Source organism: Schistocerca nitens, chromosome 6 (assembly GCF_023898315.1).
Source record: "Schistocerca nitens isolate TAMUIC-IGC-003100 chromosome 6, iqSchNite1.1, whole genome shotgun sequence".
In the NCBI taxonomy this organism is placed as follows: domain Eukaryota; kingdom Metazoa; phylum Arthropoda; class Insecta; order Orthoptera; family Acrididae; genus Schistocerca; species Schistocerca nitens.
This window is the reverse complement of record NC_064619.1, coordinates 359,013,341-359,035,722: the sequence shown is the minus strand read 5'-3', so window position 1 is coordinate 359,035,722 and position 22,382 is coordinate 359,013,341. Positions and strand designations below refer to the sequence as shown.

Sequence of the window (22,382 nt, the reverse complement as noted above, 5' to 3'; positions counted from 1 at the left end):
AATACCCTGTTTGCATTATATCTGACATCGTACCCCATTCTGACGACAAGACCTGTTGCTGTTTCTAAAGACATTAAGAAGATATTAGATTGACAGATTATTGAACTACAATTGCATCCTCAAATTCGCTGCAGCAACAGCAGTGGGCAGTATATGTTCAGTCGTGGGTGCTGGAGCGATTAACAAGATTATCCTTCCTGAGAGAACTCATCTGGAAAAGCTTGACAAGCAATTTTAACGATTCCACGGAACTAATTATTTTGCCTCGATAGATCTTCGATAATCGCATTGGCAGGCTAGATTACGTAAGTCCTCAACGAAATATATTGTATTATATATTTGCTGGACACAGTTATCAATTTGAAGTCATGCCTTTTGGACTATATGTGACAGTTCGTGTTTTTATAGCAACATTAGATCATGTGTTAGATCTACAGCTTTTAGATAAAATCACCATGCGTGTGGATGATCAGTTAACTGCCATTCGACCTTGGGAGAATATGGTGAGGTTGTAAAACAGGTGTTCAATAAATCTCAGCAACACAATGTTACCGTTAATTAACAAAATTCGGAATCTGGAAGAAAGAGAATTAAATTTTTGGAACATATAACTACATTCTAGTGAATCTTAACTGTTGTAAGCAACATACAAAGTACATTGAAATAACAGAACTCCTAATATCGTGGAAGACGTGCTTTTTCCAAGCGAGGTCCCGCAATTCGATATGGTAAGGACTCAAAAAGTCCTTGGAAATCGTGTGCAGGAATACTGGGCCATGCTACCACTACAGCCATCCATAGTGGCGAAGGTGTTCTTATTGCAAGATTTTGTGCGGGAACTGACCTTTCAATTACGTCCCATGAATGTTCACTGCCATTCATGTCAGACAATCGCGGTGGCCATATCATCCAAATCATTCTGTCTAATTTTCCACAATCTTTTTAAAACCATACCATTATTCAGCACCATCATTTTGCACACTGCCTTGTTGACAACCTTTAGTTCATGGGATCTCTGCCACCCTCGAACACTAGGATCAGCGTTTACCAACTGAAATCCGGACTCATCTGACGAGGCCACGGTTTTCCAGTGACCTAGTATTCAAGCGATATAGATATGAGCCCAGGAGAGGCACTGCAAGCGATGTTATGCTGTCAGTCGTCTGCTTCCATAGCCAATTAACGCCAAATTTTGCCGCACTGTCCTAAAGGATACGTTCGTCGTCCGTCCCACATTGATTTCTCCTGTTGTTTCCAGTCAGACAGTAGTAGCCGTCCGCGGCAGACGCAGCAACAGATAAGTAAACTGCTTCTGTGACATTTACGAGTTCCTAAGCAGGAACGAATTTTATTATATCATCGGTGTGCTTTAATAGTTTAGTTTCTTGAGTTTCTGCGTGTAAATTTAAATTCTAATAGCCACAGTTCTCGCGCATTCGTTTGCGTCACAATGTAAACCTATTTTGTGATATATTACAAGTTCCTTATGAGGGAAAAATTATTTAGTTTCACTTGAGTGCTTCGGTAGTTAGTTTTATGAATATGAGCGTATTACTAGACACAGGGTTTACATTAGAGTTGCGCAGCACGTGACATTAGTCCGTTTATCTGCATAGTTTAGTTTTCCACGGTCTTTGGTATGGACAGGGACTGCAATTGTTGTGTGCGGATGCGAGCCGAGTTGGTGACACTTCGCTCTCAGCTTCAGGCTGTGATGAATTCGGTTACACAGCTTGAGGCTGCACTGGATGGGCACCACTGTGGTGGGCCGGCCGTGGGGATCCTCCGATCGGTCCTCACCGGTGACCAACCCAGTTACTGTTCGCACTGAGGTTGCCCCCCCCCCCCCCCCCCGTGGGTGAGTGGCAGGTCACCCCGGGGCGAAGCAGGGGTCGAGACATCCCAGGCGGCCGCACGCAAGGCCTCCCCGGTTTGTCTGAGAAACAGGTTCCAGGTGCTGTCCGTGGCTGGCACTGTCGCTGAGCCGGATGCTGTCGCCTGTCCTGTTTCAGAGGAAACCACTCAGCCTCCAAGATACGTCAATCACAGAGGGTGGGACTATTGGTAGTTGGGAACTCCAACGTTAGGCGCGTTATGGGGCCCCTTAGGGACTTGGCTGACCAGGAGGGTAAGAAAAACAATGTGCACTCCGTGTACATACCGAGTGGAATCATTCCAGATGTGGAAAAGGTCCTCCCAGATGCCATGAAAGCACAGGGTGCAGCCCACTGCAGGTGGTTGCTCACGTCGGTACCAAGGATGTGTGTCACTTTGGATCAGAAGAGATTCTCTCTGGTTTCGTGCGGCTAGCGGAAGTGGGCAAGGCTGCCACTCTTGCTTGCAAGATGAAAGTAGAGCTGACCGTTTGCAGCATAGTCGACAGGACCGCTTGCGGATGTCTGGTACAGAGCCGAGTGGAGGGTCTGAATCAGACGCTCAGGCGGTTCTACGACCGTATAGGCTGCAGATTTCTCGACTTGCGCCAAAGGGTGGTTGGGTTTCGGGTTCCGCTGAATAGGTCAGGTGCCCACTATAAGCAGGAGGCGGCTACACGGGTAGCAGGGGCTGTGTGGCGTGGACTGGGCGGTCTTTTAGGTGAAAGGGTCTCGGGAAAACACAGGATGGGCTTCAGTCACAAAGGGTGCAGGCTGAACACAGGAAGAAGATCGATACAGGAACCATTGGTATAACAGTTGTAAATTGTCGTAGCTGTGTAGGGAAACTACCAGAGCTCCAAGCGCTAATAGAAAGCACTGATGCTCAAATCGTTATAGGCACTGAAAGCTGGCTAAAGCCGGATGTAAGTTCAGCCGAAATTTTTGCGAAGAACCTAACGGTGTTCCGTAAAGGTAGGCTAAACACGGTTGGCGGTGGCGTGTTTGTTACTGTTAGAAGTGGTTTAACTTGTCGCGAAATTGAAGTAGATACTTCTTGTGAGATAGTATAAGCAGAGGTCATTGTTGGCAACCGAAATAAAATAATAATTGGATCCTTCTACCGTCTTCCAAGTTCAGATGATACAGTTGCTGAAAGGCTCAAAGAAACCCTGAAATTTATTTCAAACACGTACCCGACTCATACAATAATAGTTGGTGGTGACTTTAATTAACCCTCGATATGTTGGCGAAAATATATGTTTAATTCCGGAGGTACGCATAAAATATCATCCGAAATTGTGCTAAACGCATTCTCTGAAAATTATTACATGCAGTTAGTTCGTGAGCCCACGTGAATAGTAAACGGTTGTGAAAACACGTCTGACCTCTTTTCAGGAAATAATCCTGAGTTAATAACCAGCATAAAAACTGATATCGGGATTAGTGAACACAGGGTTGTCGTAGCGAGAGTGAATATTGTAATCGCCAAATCCTCGAAAAATACGCGAAAAATATACCTGTTCAAAAAAGCAGATTAAAATTCACTTGCCGCCTTCCTGACAGACAATCTCCACTCATTCCAAATTAATAAGTGTAGAGCAGATGCGGCTTGAATTCAAAGAAATAGTATCAGCAGCAATTGAGAGGTTTATACGAAATAAAGTAACAAACGATGGAGCTGATCCTTCTTGGTACGCAAAACAGGCTAGAACACTGTTGCAGAAACAACGATACAAACATACCAAATTTAAATAGACGAAAAAATGCCAAGATTGGCGGCGATTCTTTACAGAAGCTCTAAACTTAGCGCGGAGGTCAATGCGCGACGCCTGTAAGAGGTTCCACAACGAAACTTTGTCTCGAAACCTGGCAGAAAACCCAAAGAGATTTCGGTCGTATGTGAAGTATGTTAGCGGCAAGAAACAATCCAATGCCTTCTCTGCGTGATAACAATGGAGATACTATCGAAGACTGTTCTGCCAAAGCAGATTTACGAAACACAGCCTTCCGAAATGCCTTCACAAAAGAAGACGAAGTAAATATTCCAGAATTCGAATCGAGAACCTCTGCCAACATGAGTAACCTAGAGGTAAATATTCTCGGAGTAGTGCAGCATCTCAAATCACTTAATAAAAGCAAGTCTTCTGGTCCAGACTGTATACCAATTAGGTTCCTTTCGGAGTATGCTGATGCATCAGCTCCATATTTAACAATCATATACAACCATTAGCTCGACGAAAGATCCGTACCCAAAGACTGGAAAGTTGCAGAGGTCACACCTTTATTGGAGAAAGGTAGTAGGAGTAATCCACTAAATTACAGGCCCATCTCGTTAGGTCGATGTGCAGCAGAATTTTAGAACATATCTTGCCTTCGAATATAATGAATTACCTCGAAGGAAACGGTCTATTGACACACAGTCAACATGGGATTAGAAAACATCGTTCCTGTGAATCACAACTACCTCTTTATTCACATAAATTGCTGAGGGGTATTGACAAGGGATTTCAGATCGATTCCGTATTCCTGGATTTCCGGAAGGCTTTTGACACTGTACCACACAAGGAGTTCGTAGTAAAATTGCGTTCTTATGGAATATCGTCCCAGTTATGTGACTGGTTTCGTGATTTCCTGTCAGAGAGGACTGAAGGAAAGTCATCCAGTAAAACAGATTTGGTTTCAGGCGTTCCCCAAGGTAGTGTTATAGGCCCTTTGCTGTTCCTTATCTATACAAACGATTTGGGAGACAATCCGAGCAGCCGTCTTCGGCAGTTTGCAGATAACGCTGTCATTTATCGACTAATAAAGTCATCAGAAGGTCAAAACAAACTGCAAAACGATTTAGAAAAAATATCTGAATGGTGCGAATAGTGGCATTGGACCCTAAATAACGAAAAGAGTGAGGTCATTCACATGAGTGCTAAAAGGAACTCGTTGAATTTCGGTTACACGATAAATCAGTCTAATCTAAAAGCTTTAAATTCAACTAAATACCTAGGTATTACAATTACGAACCACTTAAATTGGAAAGAACACATTGAAAATGTTGTGGGGAATGCTCAACAAAGGCTGCTTTTTATTGGTAGGACACTTAGAAAATTTAAAAGACCTACTAAGGAGACTGCCTACACTACGCTTGTCCGTCCTGCGCTGTGTGGGATCCTTACCAGGTAGGACTGACGGAGTACATCGAAGAAGTTCAAAGAAAGGCACCACATTTTGTATTATCGCGAAATATGGGTGAGAGTGTCACAGAAATGATACAGGATTTGGGATGGAAATCATTAAAAGAAAGGCGTTTTTCGTTGCGAATGCGAAAATATTTTGTTGACAGCGACCTACATGGGGCGGAAGGATCACCACGATAAAATAAGGGAGATCAGAGCTCGTGCGGAAAGATATAGGTGTTAATTCTTTCCGCGCTCAATACGAGATTGGAATAATAGAGAATTGTGAAGGTGGTTCGATGAACCCTCTGCGAGGCACTTAAATGTGATTTGCAGAGTATCCATGTAGATGTAGGTGTAGATGTTGCTTGTTTGTTAGGACTGACAACTCTACACAAACGCCTCCCGGTCATAGGGCGAAGGCCACGTTGTCATAGTGAGAGGTGGCTCAAATGGCTCTGAGCACTATGGGACTCAACTGCATAGGTCATTAGTCCCCTAGAACTTAGAACTAGTTAAACCGAACTAACCTAAGGACATCACAAACATCCATGCCCGAGGCAGGATTCGAACCTGCGACCGTAGCGGTCTTGCGGTTCCAGACTGCAGCGCCTTTAACCGCACGGCCACTTCGGCCGGCATAGTGAGAGGTAATGCATTATATACGGAGTTCGCGGCACACTCTTGACATTATGGATCTCGGATATTGAATTCCCCAACAATTTACGAAATGGAATGTCGCATGCGTCTTCCTCCAACTACGATTTCGCAATGAAAGCCTCTCCCATCTTGCGGCCATAATCACGTGGGAAGCTTTTTCACGTGAATTACCTGAGATCGAATGACGGTTCTGCCAACGCACTGTCCTTTTAAACCCGTCTACCCGATAATACCGCCACCTGTGTGTATTAAAGTAGCTATCGCATTGGTTTTATCACATCAGTGTATAAATAAACTTCCTGTGCTGCGAACGAGGATACTGCTGAGAGCGTTTCTTGGTTTCGCCACATTTCATCGTTATTGCATGCCGGGTCAGATGTTAAGTTCATAAGGATTTCTTGCATTACTGAAATGCAAGTATCATAAATTATGTAGGTCGGAATTTGAACACTTCAAAGATACTGTGGTGAATTCACAATTGCTGTTATCATCCTGGCGTGTGAGAGGACTTTTGCATGGCTACAGATACCTCATCCATTGACCTGAGGGTTTGCCTTTTTCAGGATAGAAATACTGATGGGCGGAACTAATATATGTAGTACTGCCTTCACCATCGTTAATTGGGTAACTGTGGAAGAGCTTACAATACTAAAAAATTAGAGGCGCTCGCATTAGTTTGGTCATTTGATATGTTTCATTATTATTAGGCAGTTCAACAAAGTTCTACTGTGGCTATCATGCTCTGTTTTTCTGCTAGATTGCAAATTGTTGCATGCTAGGCTAGTCTGATAGTTATTAGATATGCAGGAATATGATTTTGTGATACTTTGTGGAAAAGGTGAAAGTAGTATAGCCTCATATGCGCTGTAGCGTTTGCTTCAAGGATTGCCAGGGCTTCAGAATGATGATAATCAAAACACTCAAAATTTTATCCATGATGGACGATATGTACCGACAATATTATCTCAATCTTCGTAGGAACATGGGATAGCTACAAGATACAGATCATAAGTGGAGAAAATTAAAAAGTCAGATGGTAATCAATCCAACAGAGGCGTTAAGCATTCATTATCTGGTGCATAATTACGTGTTATTTTGTAGACGTGGTACACGGAAAACCAAGTGGTGTATCTGCATTCCGGAAGGAGGTCTGTAACATTTCATTTTTTTTAATCACAGAGCTTCGGAAGTTTCTGCGGCGGTAAGTGTCCCTAAAATTATGGAGTATTGTTATTTTCCAAATATGTGAAGGAAACTGCTACACTTGTTACGGAAATGTTTACTATCCCACAAAGAGAAACTTTTAAAAAAGGGCTCTAGAGGGAAGTGCAAACCCCTGAAGCAAGCAGGGAGACATGATATACAGACCCACTCATGCTTCGAACAGCTTAATGGAGGTGTTTGAAAATAGTCATTTTGTGGCCTTCCGAGTGGCAGGATGGGATTTTCGGAGAATTTCCACACAAATTGGAAGTGCTGCGTTAGTTGCGCTACGATGCTTTTATCAGTAGTCACGTGACATTCTCATTGTTTTAGACGTGGTACAGGGTCCACGGAGCACCGACGCCCGCGTGGATCGTTCTATTGAAAGGGCACCAGTGGAAATTCGTACAACTACCACAGTATAGGTAAGAGGGCTTTTGAGCCGAACCGTGTCAATAAGAACTTTTGCGGATCGCTTATTATCAGAGGGACTGTAGGCGCGCACATCTCTAGCCTGTCTTCCACTCACGCCACAGCATCGGCGTGCAGGGATCGATTTGTGCCGTCAAAGGATGACTTTGAATGGCACGTCGTGGTCTTTCGGCGATGAGGGCAGTTTCTACCTGCACGCATGTGATGTTCGTTTGCACGTACGACATGGATTTAGTGAATGCTGTCTCGTAGAGTTCATTCGTCTAAGACACACTGGCCTCATCCCAGGCATTAGAGTGTGGGTTGTGATAAACTAAAAGTCTCGTTCAACTTGGGTGTTTCTGAAGTTGACGCTAACCAGCGCTGGCTACGTGCTGAATGTTATTAGCGCCATTCTTTTGCCGTTCTTGTTAGAGGAAGGTGATACGTTGTTCCAACAGGACAATACTCGCCTCGTGTTCTGCAAACACGGTCTCTGGACTTGTCTCCAATCGAGTACGTATGGCGTATGATGGGACGAGAAGTTACTCGTGGGACTCGTTAACATACAAATCTTACAGAAACACGTGAACAGTTCGAGCAGGGATGGCATAACGCATGTCAGTGCAGTATTCGTCATCTGTACGATCGACTGGATGCCAAGTCAGCACCTGCTGCCCACGGAGGCTACACAGTGTACCAGTATATGTGTTTCAGCAATTTCGATACCTGGTACCTCAGAACCGCTTGCGCTATTGACCTGTAAAAGAATAATTTTATGTACTTTATATGCACTTTTGCAACAAAAGATCTTGAGTGAACTGGAAACCTCTAGAAGGTTGTACTAATTTTTGTTTCGGCAGTGTATATGCCTTAAGGAAAGCAACCAACTTCCCAATAATCCACCAATTCATAAGAGTTTATATTCCGCATTACTATGCGAACGGTAAGGGCAACAGGCAGATCCCATATTTCTAGATTTCCGGAAGGCATTTGACACGGTGCCACATTGCAGGCTGTTAACGAAGGTACGAGCATATGCGAGAAGTTCACAGATGTGTGATTGGCTCGAAGACTTCTTAAATAATAGACCCCAGTACGTTGTGCTCGACGGCAAGTATTCATGCGAGACAAGGATATCGTCAAGAGTGACCAGGGAAGTGTGATAGGACCACTTCTGTTCTCTACACACATAAATTATATGGAGGACGGGATGGGCCACAGTCTCTGGTTGTTTGCTAATGATGCCGTCGTGCACGGTAAGGAGTCGAAGTTGAGTGTGTGTAGGGAGATACAAGACAAACAAAATTTCCAAATGCTGAGATGAATGGCAGCTAGCCCTAGTAGAAAAAACTAAGTTTGGACGAGTAGGAAGATCAGACCTGTAATGTCTGGATACAGTATTACTAGCGTCCTGCTTGACACAGTCAAGTCTGACATACACTCAAGCGCCAAAGAACCTGGTCTAGGCATGTATATTCAAATACAGTGGTATGTAGACAGGCAGAATACGACTCTGCGGTCGGCAACGCCTATACTAGGGAACAAGAGTCTGGCTCAGTTGTTAGAACTGTAACTGCTGCTACACTGGCAGGTTATAAAGTTTTAAGTGGGTTAGAACGTGGTGTTATAGTTGGCGCACGAGGGATGCGACGCAGCATCTCCGAGGTAGCGATGAATTGGGGATTTTCACGAGTGTTCCGGTAACATGAGGAATCCGGTAAAACATCAAATCTCCGACGTCGCTACGGTCAGAAAAAGATCCTGCAAGAATGGGATCAAAGACGACTGAAGAAACTCGCTCAACGTGACAGAAGTGCAACCCTTCCGCAAATTGCAGCAGATTTCTATACTAGGCCATCAATAACTGTCAGCGTGCGAACATTTCAACGAGACAGCATCGGTATGGGTTTTCGAAGCCGAATTCCCACTCGTATTCCCTTCATGACTGCACGACACAAAGTTTTAGACGTTGCCTCAGCCCGTCAACATTGGACTGTTGATGACTAGAAACTTGTTGACTGGTCGGACGAGTTTCGTTTCAAATTGTATCGAGCGGATAGACCTGTACGGATATGGAGACAACCTCATGAATCCATGGACCTTGCATGTCAGCAGGGACAGTTTAAGCTGGTGAAGGCTATGTATTGGGGTGCAGTGTGTGCAGTGGGAGTGATACGGGACCCGTGATGCTTCTAGATACGACTGCGACAGGTGACACGTACGTAAGCATCCTGTCTGATATTCTGCATCCATTCATGTCCATTGTGCATTGCGACGGACTTGGGCAATACCAGAAGGATAATACGACACCCCACATGTCCAGAATTGCTACAGAGTGTCTCCAGAAACACTCTTCTGAGTTTAAACACTTATGCTGGCCACCAAACACCGCAAACATTGCGCATATCTGGGATGCCTTCCAACGTGCTGTTCAGACGGGATCTCCACCACTCGCATTCTTACGGATTTAGGGGCAGCCCTGCAGGATTCATGGTGTCAGTTCCCTTCAGCACCACATTAGACATTGGTCGAATCCATGCGACGTCGTGTTGCGGCACTTCTGCATGCGTAGGGTGCCCTACACAATGTTAGGCGGGTTCACCAGTTTCTTTGGTTCTTCACGTTACATGGACGCAACGTTGCAGAGCGATATGAGATGGAGCAAGCATGTCTGAACTGAGATAGGGAAAGCCAAAGGTCGATTTCGCGTTGTTGAGTGAATTTTAGGAAAGAGTGGTTCACCTATAAAGAAGATGACATATAGGACGCTGGTGCGACCTATTCTCGAGTACTGCTTGTGTGCTTGGGATCCGTACAGGTCGGATTGAACAAATATTTTGACGCAATTCAGAGATGAGCTCCTAGATATGATACCGGTAGGTTGGAACAACACGTAAGTCTTACGGAAACTCTTCTGGAAGTCAAAGGGAGATCCCTGGAGAGAAGGCGACATTCTTTTCGTTAAACATTATTGAGAAAATTTAGAGAACCGACATTTGAAGCTAGTTGTCGAATCATTCTACTGCCGCCAACATACATCGTGTTATGGACCACGAAGATAAGATACGAGAAGTTTGCACTCATATGGAGGCAAATTGACTATTGTTTTTTTCCCTCTCTGTTTGCGAGAGGAACAGGAAAGTAAATGACTAGTAATGGTACAGGGTAACCTCCACCATGCACCGTACGATGGCTTCAGGAGCATTTATGTAGATGTAGATTATATGCCACTATTCATTGAAATTTTTAATCACTTAAACCATAACTCAACACAATGTATCCTAAATTAATTAATGTCTACTAAGAAAGAGAAAAATGAATGGATTAAACCGTTACCCAAGGTTTCAAGAGAAGAATCTTACCAAAAAAGGTAAGGCAAGCTTTAAGTACTCCAACGCAAAGAGTAGAAATGAAAGAAATGGACTCTGGCGCCATAATGAAGAAAATACAGCAGCTCAAGTTAGGAGAAAGTACTGGTGTGTATCCATAATAAATCGTATAAGTTAGGGAAACGCAACGAATTGTGACAAATGCTATATTCTGGCCCCTATATCATTATTGTTGTACCTAACCTGACAGAATGTCTTTTATCATATCCTGGTACGCAATATATCAGAGTAATGTATGTCCACAAGGACTTGGGGAACTACTGAGAATGAGAATTAGAGATATTTTTGTAAAATTTATAGAAGGTAATTTAGATGTAAGTTGGTGGATTTAAATATGATTTGTTCCTCAAAGAAACAGAATCTCTAATTATATATTGTGCTGTGAGTGAATATGTATATGATAAATTTCATTCTTAATAATTCAGTCTGTCCTCCATACGACTAAAGTTTGACAAAGAAAAGAGACGCCTTTTTGGGAAGTAACTGGAATGTAAATGAGGAATCGTATTAATTGCCTTTATGTAGAATTTAGCTATGTTATTTTCTGACTAGACAACTAAGTAAAATTAACGTTAATATAAAATCTGTTAGTGCATGGATGCATGTGCCAATGTAATATGCTGCTATGACTAGTTGAGCTATACTGCTTTGGCAATAACCATCTCTTTTAGAGGGCAGTTATTTTCTGCAATTCAGGAGACTAATAGTTATAGCATCACACTCGAGTGTAAGTTATTGTATTCTGCATTCACTCATCGACGGCAGTTTCCTCTTTGTGCTTTTCAGCAGAGTTTTTCTTTCTCTTACGGTTGAATGGATTTTACCACCATGATACAAGTACTGATGTGCTGAGAGTATTTCTGTCAAGGAGGCTAGTATGCAGTTAAGGTTTTAGACAAGACTGGAATTCATCAAAATGAAAGCAGAAGATCGGAAAGGGACTGTTAATCTAGTAAAAAGACTAGTTCGATGAAGATTGAGATAGTGGTCTTTGAGAAGTATAGTTCAAAAGAAAGTAAATGGAGTGAATTGTTAAAGAAGATCTGTATGTGCTGAAGAAATGTGAGTGGATATGATGAAAACATGGATACTTTAAATTGTGACTGTGACTGTCAGGAATGAAGTGAAGGTGGCATCTTACCGAAATGAGTGCCTGTAGACAATTATCACATCACAAATAGACCGCTAAGTAACGAACACTTGTAAGGTGAATTTATCAGAGTAATCAATAACTGACAGCATCATAATGTCAACTGTAGTATAAAGATACGTATTCAGAATGCTGAAGAGTATCCTAGTCTTGGAACTGGGTTAATGGGGGGTTAAAAATTCCGCTATGTAACCGACTAAATTGTTGAAGGCGGGATGAGGATCAACTGTTTACCCCCTCTTCTTGCGTGCAACAGTAGGTTTACCAACCTTAGCTACATGGACGCTAGTCAGTCCATGTAGTGACTGTACACTTATTAGACTCGAAGAACTAGTGAAAGCGGTCTAATCAAGGAAGACAGGTTAAAGTAATACGGGAGATACCACCAATCTACCATTTGATCGAATTAAGAGGTGAACGGTGGATACTGAACTAAGATAACGAATTCCACATCCTCACTGTCTAATCAAATGTATTTATTGACATGTAGCTTTTAATATTTTCAATAATTAATTACGTATGTTAGCCATTTTTCATGTCTTCGAGGCATGGAGTGGCGAACGAGGTGTAGCTTCAAATGCACACCTACAGACGACTGCTAACTTCCAACAGCGCACAGTACTTGCCTAAAACTCAACTACCTGTTCCATCTGAACCCCACTACCAGTACTAAGAATATGACTAAACGTCAATGTATTATCGTAAAACCTGTAAGCAGCTTCTAGCTCCGAAAAGTGAATAATTGTTTATCGACAATATGTCATTGTTTCATAATCTTGCATTCCTAAGGAAATCTCGAAGAGTATACCTTTCAGAAAATTTTATAGAAATCTAGCTATGCATGTCGATGAAATTAAATTTAGTTTTAGATTTATATTATGTTTTTTGAATTCAAAATTTTCACATCAAACTGCTGAATCTGGAAGTCAGATTTGTAAATCATTGGTAATAAGGTTTTTAGTTATGTAATAAATTGAACATTTTGCCAAAGAATATACCAAGCAGTCCGTTAACACTACCGTTCATTTAAATTGCTATCATGATAAAGAAATTCGAGTAAAACTCGAATGTATAAATGTATAAATGTGAGGAAACGAGACACAAGCTTCTAGATGTCTCCTGCGTCTTTCCGTCACTTTTCCATGGAATCGCGGCCGAAGGGAGAGACAGTGAAATAATAATTTTCTAGCCTCAGTAACAACTAATGAGATTCATGAGTAACAAATAATCAGTCAAACTAAGGAAACTGCAGGTGGGAACATCAACAATGTAGGAAAAGACAGAGTGCTGCTTACTGTAAACAAGACACTTCAGGTTGTAGGCAAGTACAATTAACAGACACTTACATAAAGCTTTTGGCCACAGTCTTCATCAGTAAAAGAGACGTACACACGCCAAAACACACAGGCAAGCACACCTCACGCACACGCCACCGTCAGCTCCAGAATTCTAGCCCGAGATGCTGGAATTGGGTATCGTGTGTGTGTGAGGTGTGGTTGCTTGTGTATGTGATGAAAGCTGTGGCCGAAAGCTATACGTCGGTGTCTTTTAATTTTGCCTATCTGCAACTTGACGTGTCTTCTTTATGATAGGTAGCAAACTTTCTTTTCCCACTTCGTAAATAATCAATCAAAATATGGACCCTGTAACCGCTCTGGGAGCCCAATGGTAAATTATTTATGAGAAACTAGTATTTCATTCAGAACTAAATATGACTAAAATCTTGCGGTGACCTCGATCTCAATAATCATAATAATGAATGGTATGCACAAATTTGTTTAATGCTACATATGACTGCAGTTTATCTAGTGATTTCGTACGAATCTGTTAATGACTGCCGATGAATGTAATTGATTCTTGTACTAAACAAAGGACATTTAATCTTAAAACAGTTAAAAGGTTCAATATATGTGACATACAATAGCCCTATTATATTGCCATTAAGGGCGAATGTAGTGCAGATTGAAACTTCCTGGCAGATTAAAACTGTGTGCCCGACCGAGACTCGAACTCGGGACCTTTGCCTTTCGCGGGCAAGTGCTCTACCAACTGAGCTACCGAAGCACGACTCACGCCCGGTACTCACAGCTTTACTTCTGCCAGTATCTCGTCTCCTACCTTCCAAACTTTACAGAAGCTCTCCTGCGAACCTTCCAGAACTAGCACTCCTGAAAGAAAGGATATAGCGGAGACATGGCTTAGCCACAGCCTGGGGGATGTTTCCAGAATGAGATTTTCACTATGCAGCGGAGTGTGCGCTGATATGAAACTTCCTGGCAGATTAAAACTGTGTGCCCGACCGAGACTCGAACTCGGGACCTTTGCCTTTCGCGGGCAAGTGCTCTACCAACTGAGCTACCGAAGCACGACTCACGCCCGGTACTCACAGCTTTACTTCTGCCAGTATCTCGTCTCCTACCTTCCAAACTTTACAGAAGCTCTCCTGCGAACCTTGCAGAACTAGCACTAGCAGGTAGGAGACGAGATACTGGCAGAAGTAAAGCTGTGAGTACCGGGCGTGAGTCGTGCTTCGGTAGCTCAGTTGGTAGAGCACTTGCCCGCGAAAGGCAAAGGTCCCGAGTTCGAGTCTCGGTCGGGCACACAGTTTTAATCTGCCAGGAAGTTTCATATCAGCGCACACTCCACCGCAGAGTGAAAATCTCATTCTGGAAACATCCCCCAGGCTGTGGCTAAGCCATGTATCCGCTATATCCTTTCTTTCAGGAGTGCTAGTTCTGCAAGGTTCGCAGGAGAGCTTCTGTAAAGTTTGGAAGGTAGGAGACGAGATACTGGCAGAAGTAAAGCTGTGAGTACCGGGCGTGAGTCGTGCTTCGGTAGCTCAGTTGGTAGAGCACTTGCCCGCGAAAGGCAAAGGTCCCGAGTTCGAGTCTCGGTCGGGCGCACAGTTTTAATCTGCCAGGAAGTTTCATATCAGCGCACACTCCGCTGCAGAGTGAAAATCTCATTCTGGAAACATCCCCCAGGCTGTGGCTAAGCCATGTCTCCGCTATATCCTTTCTTTCAGGAGTGCTAGTTCTGGAAGGTTCGCAGGAGAGCTTCTGTAAAGTTTGGAAGGTAGGAGACGAGATACTGGCAGAAGTAAAGCTGTGAGTACCGGGCGTGAGTCGTGCTTCGGTAGCTCAGTTGGTAGAGCACTTGCCCGCGAAAGGCAAAGGTCCCGAGTTCGAGTCTCGGTCGGGCACACAGTTTTAATCTGCCAGGAAGTTTCATATCAGCGCACACTCCGCTGCAGAGTGAAAATCTCATTCTGGAAACATCCCCCAGGCTGTGGCTAAGCCATGTCTCCGCTATATCCTTTCTTTCAGGAGTGCTAGTTCTGCAAGGTTCGCAGGAGAGCTTCTGTAAAGTTTGGAAGGTAGGAGACGAGATACTGGCAGAAGTAAAGCTGTGAGTACCGGGCGTGAGTCGTGCTTCGGTAGCTCAGTTGGTAGAGCACTTGCCCGCGAAAGGCAAAGGTCCCGAGTTCGAGTCTCGGTCGGGCACACAGTTTTAATCTGCCAGGAAGTTTCATATCAGCGCACACTCCGCTGCAGAGTGAAAATCTCATTCTGGAAACATCCCCCAGGCTGTGGCTAAGCCATGTCTCCGCTATATCCTTTCTTTCAGGAGTGCTAGTTCTGCAAGGTTCGCAGGAGAGCTTCTGTAAAGTTTGGAAGGTAGGAGACGAGATACTGGCAGAAGTAAAGCTGTGAGTACCGGGCGTGAGTCGTGATTCGGTAGCTAAGTTGGTAGAGCACTTGCCTGCGAAAGGCAAAGGTCCCGAGTTCGAGTCTCGGTCGGGCACACAGTTTTAATCTGCCAGGAAGTTTCATATCAGCGCACACTCCGCTGCATAGTGAAAATCTCATTCTGGAAACATCCCCCAGGCTGTGGCTAAGCCATGTCTCCGCTATATCCTTTCTTTCAGGAGTGCTAGTTCTGCAAGGTTCGCAGGAGAGCTTCTGTAAAGTTTGGAAGGTAGGAGACGAAATACTGGCAGAAGTAAAGCTGTGAGTACCGGGCGTGAGTCGTGCTTCGGTAGCTCAGTTGGTAGAGCACTTGCCCGCGAAAGGCAAAGGTCCCGAGTTCGAGTCTCGGTCGGGCACACAGTTTTAATCTGCCAGGAAGTTTCATATCAGCGCACACTCCGCTGCAGAGTGAAAATCTCATTCTGGTAGTGCAGCTTGTTCTCTTATGGATATGTTAAGATATTATACTACCCTAAAGCTCTCTGCGCTGTCATGATTATCTTTGCCATGTACATAGAGTACTTATGAAATGTGTGACTCTGGACTTTATGTTAACTCTTTGTCATCACTGGAATTTTACGAGATATATTATCGCTATGGATATGAAATTACTCACTCTTGTTTTGCTATTCATTATGAATGTTAGGTTGCAATCTTATGTTTTAAAAAACATTCTACTATACATTTATTGTTTTCATTCAGTGGACAACAGAAATCTCCTTGGGTTTGATAATAATTAATCAGATATTTGTGGAATATCACAAGCCTTAGCTTGCTCATTGAAATACTCAAACAAATACTTCTGTGTGAAACATAGTTACTGAAGTAGCTACACCTTGTGATCTTGTATGGTGTGAACTGCTTCATAATAAATTTTTATATTTGGATTAAATATTCATAACATACTTAGAATACAAAGGATAAGGACAGAGTCAGTGAATGCAACAAACCCAATAAGTACTGTAGAAGCGCTGTAGAAATAACTGTGACAGAAGTTGTTACCGAGGTGTGCGACCACTCAGAACACTTAAAGCTACTGACAAATCCTTCTCGCTCTTTATGAAGGACAAAAATCGATTTCATAATTAATAACACAGTATATATATTGATTCGTAACAAACACAAAAAATGTACGTGAAAAATACAAACGTGGACGCAATACAGTTTCTGGTGATGTCGCTCATCTGCAGATCACCTGACATAGTTGCAGAGTAACCAGTCTTAAGATGTAACACCAATGTAAAATTTTCAGAAAATCATTTTTACTGGCGTTGAACCTTCTTATATAGAAGGCAAGAAGTCTAATTACTGAAAAAATTGTTCTATGGAATTCCGAGTTCCTCCTCTGACGCCTCGTATGTGCCGAAACGGCGTACCTGCGCCAACTCGATATCACCTGTAATGTCTGGACATAATTATAAGCATTTCAAAGGAATAATACGTTAGCCTGACGTCAGCAAACGGCAGTACGTGTGCGAAAAAGACAATTCTTTGGCTTTGAATGTTCATTTTCGTGAGCAGTATTGATTTTTGATATTTTATTTTCAACATACAATACAGTTTTTTCTTCCAAGTAAGAGTGAGTGGTAAGAATGTGTACTCGGTCAGATAAGGTGCGTAAACATAATATCCAATATCATCGAAGCAATATATCAAAGCGTCCAAAGGATAGATATGATGCTGAGAGCAGTTCGGAAGGACTCGGCGTCGCTGCTAAGAAATTGGAAGACAGTGACCAGGATTTTGACGTGAACTACCTACTGAGCTATAGAATTCTACATTTTCTTGGTGTTTGCTCCATTATTTATAACATTTGAAATGTAAAACGTTCAATGCAGGCATCACGTTGCAAGAACTAAGTCCTGGAGGCTTAGACTTAAAAATAATTTTTGCTTGTCCACACCGTGCAGGAGTTCTTTTACAAAGTAATGAGTTTATACGGAACGCATATGAAATTAGCCTTCGAATCGTCCTACTAATGCGCCTCCTTGGAGTAGGCGTTAAGTATTGTGCGTTCATGGCATTGCCACGAACAATACTTCAGTCGTTCTATGACAAATGTTGTGATTTCGATCGCAACGGCAACAGTACGATAGATCAGTCCTGAGACAGCAGATTAATGGTAGTAGTAGAGTATTTTCATTTGTTCCTGTCAACAACACACTTCAAAGCTTCAGACGCGCTTTTCTCGGAAAATAACTTTCAAAACGGCTAGCAGCATAGTTTTTAATCTCTTTATTTCAAAATTTAGCCACGACTTTGAAATAATTCTTCAAAGTGAACCATGTGGAGGATTTTCGGTTACTTAATTTAAACAATTTTTACGAACAAATCACTGTCCTTTTTTTGGGAAAATTGAACGACTTTATTGAAACAGTCGCCAATTACACAAATGTCAATATTTCTAAAATTCCCTACGTGGTTCACTAACTACACTCACTTTGATTATATAGTTATTTTTCTTTCCTCCTCATTAAAATTGGCACTAGTCACAGTGCGTGCAGCAGATCGCCTCAAATTCGACGTGCATCGGGAGCATTGCTGCAGTGTTGCCATTTTGTAATATTTTCTGACAAAATTTTTTTGTAGTATACCTAAATATTTGCTCAATACCTACCCCAAGTGTTATTTTTCCATCACTTTTTCTTCCACCAAAATTAAAAATTTTTAAGAAAACGCTTATTTTAAGCCGTGACAGTAGTGTTATCCTTAACGGCGCTGGGCGACACTACCCGAAACTGCTCATTTACAAGGAACCCCTTGGGTGCGAGGTCGCATGTTGAGTCTGTAGTAAGGCTCATTTGGAATTCTTGTGTTAACAATTAAGACAGGAAAAATGTTAGCTGCTAATGACTCAGCACGACGATCAGGAGGGCAACAAAATGTGACTGCCCGGGAGGTGCAGAGATGAAGTGACTATGGGATGTACGTGTTAGACATCTCAAAATGGACATCGTCGACATTTAAGAAGTGTTCAAACAAACCGTTTCCTCGTACCATGAACACCCAATGAAAAATGGCGTGCCACAGTGATCACAAAGATTCGCACCGCACTATCGCGATCGCAGGAACTCCAAAGGAATGACAAACCGTTCCATTCGTTCTGCTAGGTATTCACTCTTAACGAATGAATATAAAATCATGTTGGTGTAGCAGGATGATGAGAAGTGATAGAATGTGATGGAATGCAACCAAATGAGAAACAGTCTGTCACGGAAATTATCGTGAAACTCACCGTCCCTTAAGGCGTAGCAGCAGATGGTGCGATCATATGTTCTTTGGGAAGAGAAAAAAAAAAACATCCATAGGCTCAGTTTGTCCAGGTGGTACGAACTGCTGCGTTACATACGTTTCAGGACGGATTGTTTGCTGTAGAGGAGTACGATTTTTATACGCACACCAGGAATCAAGCAAAAACAAGTTACTTTGACCAACTATTGACCAGAAGCAGTGTATTTCTCTTACGCCCATTTTCGCACTCTTACTTGTTGAAATGTTAATATCCTCTACTGCCGTTTGCAAGACCACGCACACGAGAAAGAATCTTTGGGGGCAGAACACCCCCAACATCTTGCAGCACAGTAAATTATACTCCAGCCAATTCAGGTTAACAGTCGCCCTAACTGTGTATTAATGTGTTATGGAATTGATATTGGTACACCTGTTTTCCAGGATTCTTTTATATGTGTTTCCTCTTCAAATCTCGACTGGCCGGAGCTGGAAACAGATTCCCACTGAGTGATGTTTGATTATCTTATCGACAAATTTTCTGGCTGATTCCGCAGTGTGCTGTGCATCGTCAAGTTGATTATTTTCTTTTTTTGTTTCGTTATCTTACGTCTTCCAATTCTGCAGCACTGTGTAAGTCATGCAATCATTAGTTTGAATTCAAGATAATCTTTGTCATGCGCTATTTCTTGAACATTATGTAGTACCCTGAGAGGCACCCACATGCCTTGCTCATACTGTGGCATCAAGCAGTCAGGCCTGCAAGATGAATGGTCTGCCAAGCGACTGGATTCATTCTTATTTATCGAGTAACATGAACTCTCGTACTCACAATTAAGTTACAAATTATCCTCCTGTATGAATAATACGCAACGGAAACGCACATCTGACTATCAGTGATTTACAGAACTCTGACTGTTCACTACGCACTGGCAATACCACATTTTCTTTTTTGTCTTTTATTTAACGGCTTTTATCAACACGTGGCCACCGCACAGAATATGAATGGCGCACACATTATGAATTCGGGACATCATGACAACATGCAATTCGAAGGAAAAGTCCACCAATCTTTTTCTTTTCACTATCTTATTTATTCCGATAAATTCTGTAACCTAAACACACAAATTTTGTAACCTACAACAATAACACATGAGAAATTCCGCCCAGTGGGCATGGCTTTACATTGGTGAATCTCTATATTATGGTCTCGTAATTATTTAACGCTACAGTGCACTTTCTGGATAGGATGGTGGATCTTTTATTATACCTCACACTTCGACTCTCACAATCATCATCACGAAACTTTCCTCCAGACCGAGCGGTACCGAAGGAACAGGCATAACCCACTAATCTTTTGAAACTACCTTGCTACTCTCCCATACAAACCACACATACCCAAATTACATGACATACACCACACTACAATATGAAATACTACACAGGGAATAGTCACAACATTATCACTTTCAGCTTTCCCTCTTCAATTAACATTTATCCCAGTTTCACACGACACTGCCCCACTTCGTAATTCTATTTTCCTACTATGAGCTCTGGAGGTATATGCACGTCTTCCTGTGCAATGCAAGCCAAGTGACGTTGCTGGATAGACGGCCGACTCACCATGCTTCTCTATCAGAGTTTGAATCTAGCGTCACGCGGAATCATATAACGCAAAGTAATATTAAGAACGTATTCATCACACACGCGAGTCCTCAACTGATACCATGGACGAGTACTTCTCTTTATCTTTTGTCTCATACACAGTTTGAGACTCACACAGTACTCACCACGTGGAAGTACTCGTCTCTAATTTCAAGTCTTGCACACGCCATTTCTTAAATATTTCCACTTATTGTACACACGCTAGTAATTCAGCTTAACTTAAGCACACGGAAGTATTTCAACTTATTGCTACACGTTGTTTCATTGTGACCGTTGGTCACTTCCGAAGATTACTACAATCCCATTAATATTACCTGCCTGACATTTAATTCTCCCCACAAAAGTTCCTGAAATAGAGAAATTATTATTTCAAACTACTCTTAAATATTCCACATGCATACCATGTCTCCACTCTTTTGTCTTTACGGAGCACAACTAAAACAGGTCTTAACAGCACAAGATCCAGCGGCAGAGTGCTGAAACATGGCCGTTCTTGAGGTCCTCTCGCATCTCTGCTGAAGTGGGGGAGAACCTTGCTATCATATTGGTCAGCCACATTTCAGGCGCTCAAAGCTCAAGTAAATTTCATCTCTTTGGTCCCACCAAAGGTGGCCAAAGGATCGTCTCAAAGATGATCATATATTCACATTCACTATCTGTGGTTAGCAGACGACCATACATGCATTCATTTCACAGATCTCACCAAACTGGATGTAGGGAATTACTTTGTGGGAGTGCACATGTGATCAATTAAATAAATAATTGTCATTCTTTCCCACACTGGTATCCGGCTTCGCTGTATTAATTGAAATTGAGTTATTTTACAAAAAAATGTGTTGTTCTGACAAAAATAATGAAGTATGTTGTACCTATTTTCAATGTCGGGCGGTACTGTACCCTTTCACCACCGGCTACCCATGCAGAAAAAAATGACACGGTACTATCCTTTCAATGCGGGGGTAGTTCCGAACATTTTTTTTAAGAAAACTGTATTAGAACAAACGTAGCAAGCCATCAAAATAACCAGGAGGAGACCTTAGCCCCTGGTGACCTCAAATAGACGACCAAATTCTGTTACTTTACCAAATTATTGACACAGTTGTTGCATTATTGTACTCTCCACAATCCGGAGTAATGTACACATACATATTTACAACAATCCACATGACAAATAAAACATTACATCACACAAATAAAAAATAATGGTGAGATAAAAATTGGCTTAGTTACCAGGATCTCCGTTATTTTTAGGAGTAATCCAAACTTCAATAATTCTAAAACAAATAAAAAATACTAATTGTACTCATGAAATCTTAAATAGCTCACCGTCCAAACACAGAGCAAGTAATCTGACATTCATAAATTGTGGGGTAAAACCCTTTACACAGCAAAGTCTAAATACAAAACAAAATCAACAAAGAAAACATTGCGTACACTAGTTACATGTAGAATGTCAGGCTCCATACCATTACTCTAAAATATACATCAAACCTACAGAGAAATAAAACTGAGAAGAAAAACAATGAAATATACCACAAGTTACATACTGGTTACATAATATAGTTCGTCTAAGACATCATGTCATACCTCATTAACTATCATCACCTAAGCAATTGCCACCACTACTCGACTGTGAGTTTAACCTTATCCTTGTCCACCAGTACAAATACCCCTGCTGAGCCAGTCAGTCCATCAACTTCGATTAATACACGCAATAAATAGTTAGCAATAAGTGCTTGAATCCACCAGTAGCTCTCGTATCTTACTCTACTGCTCATTTCTCTGTTGTTACACATTTAGACGACAAGAACTTGCATTTCGACTAGCCTTCGTTACACTTTAATGTGAAATATCACTACTGTGATAATGAAAATAAGTGG

The 22,382-nt window shown here is 42.2% G+C and overlaps 1 non-coding gene across 1 annotated transcript; it reads left to right on the top strand.

Moving 5' to 3' along the window:
* Positions 1 to 14,688: 14,688 nt before the first annotated feature.
* On the top strand, positions 14,689 to 14,763 carry Trnas-cga (transfer RNA serine (anticodon CGA)). The gene has a single exon. It is a non-coding gene; the product is annotated as a tRNA-Ser (tRNA).
* The last annotated feature ends 7,619 nt before the right edge of the window (positions 14,764 to 22,382 follow it).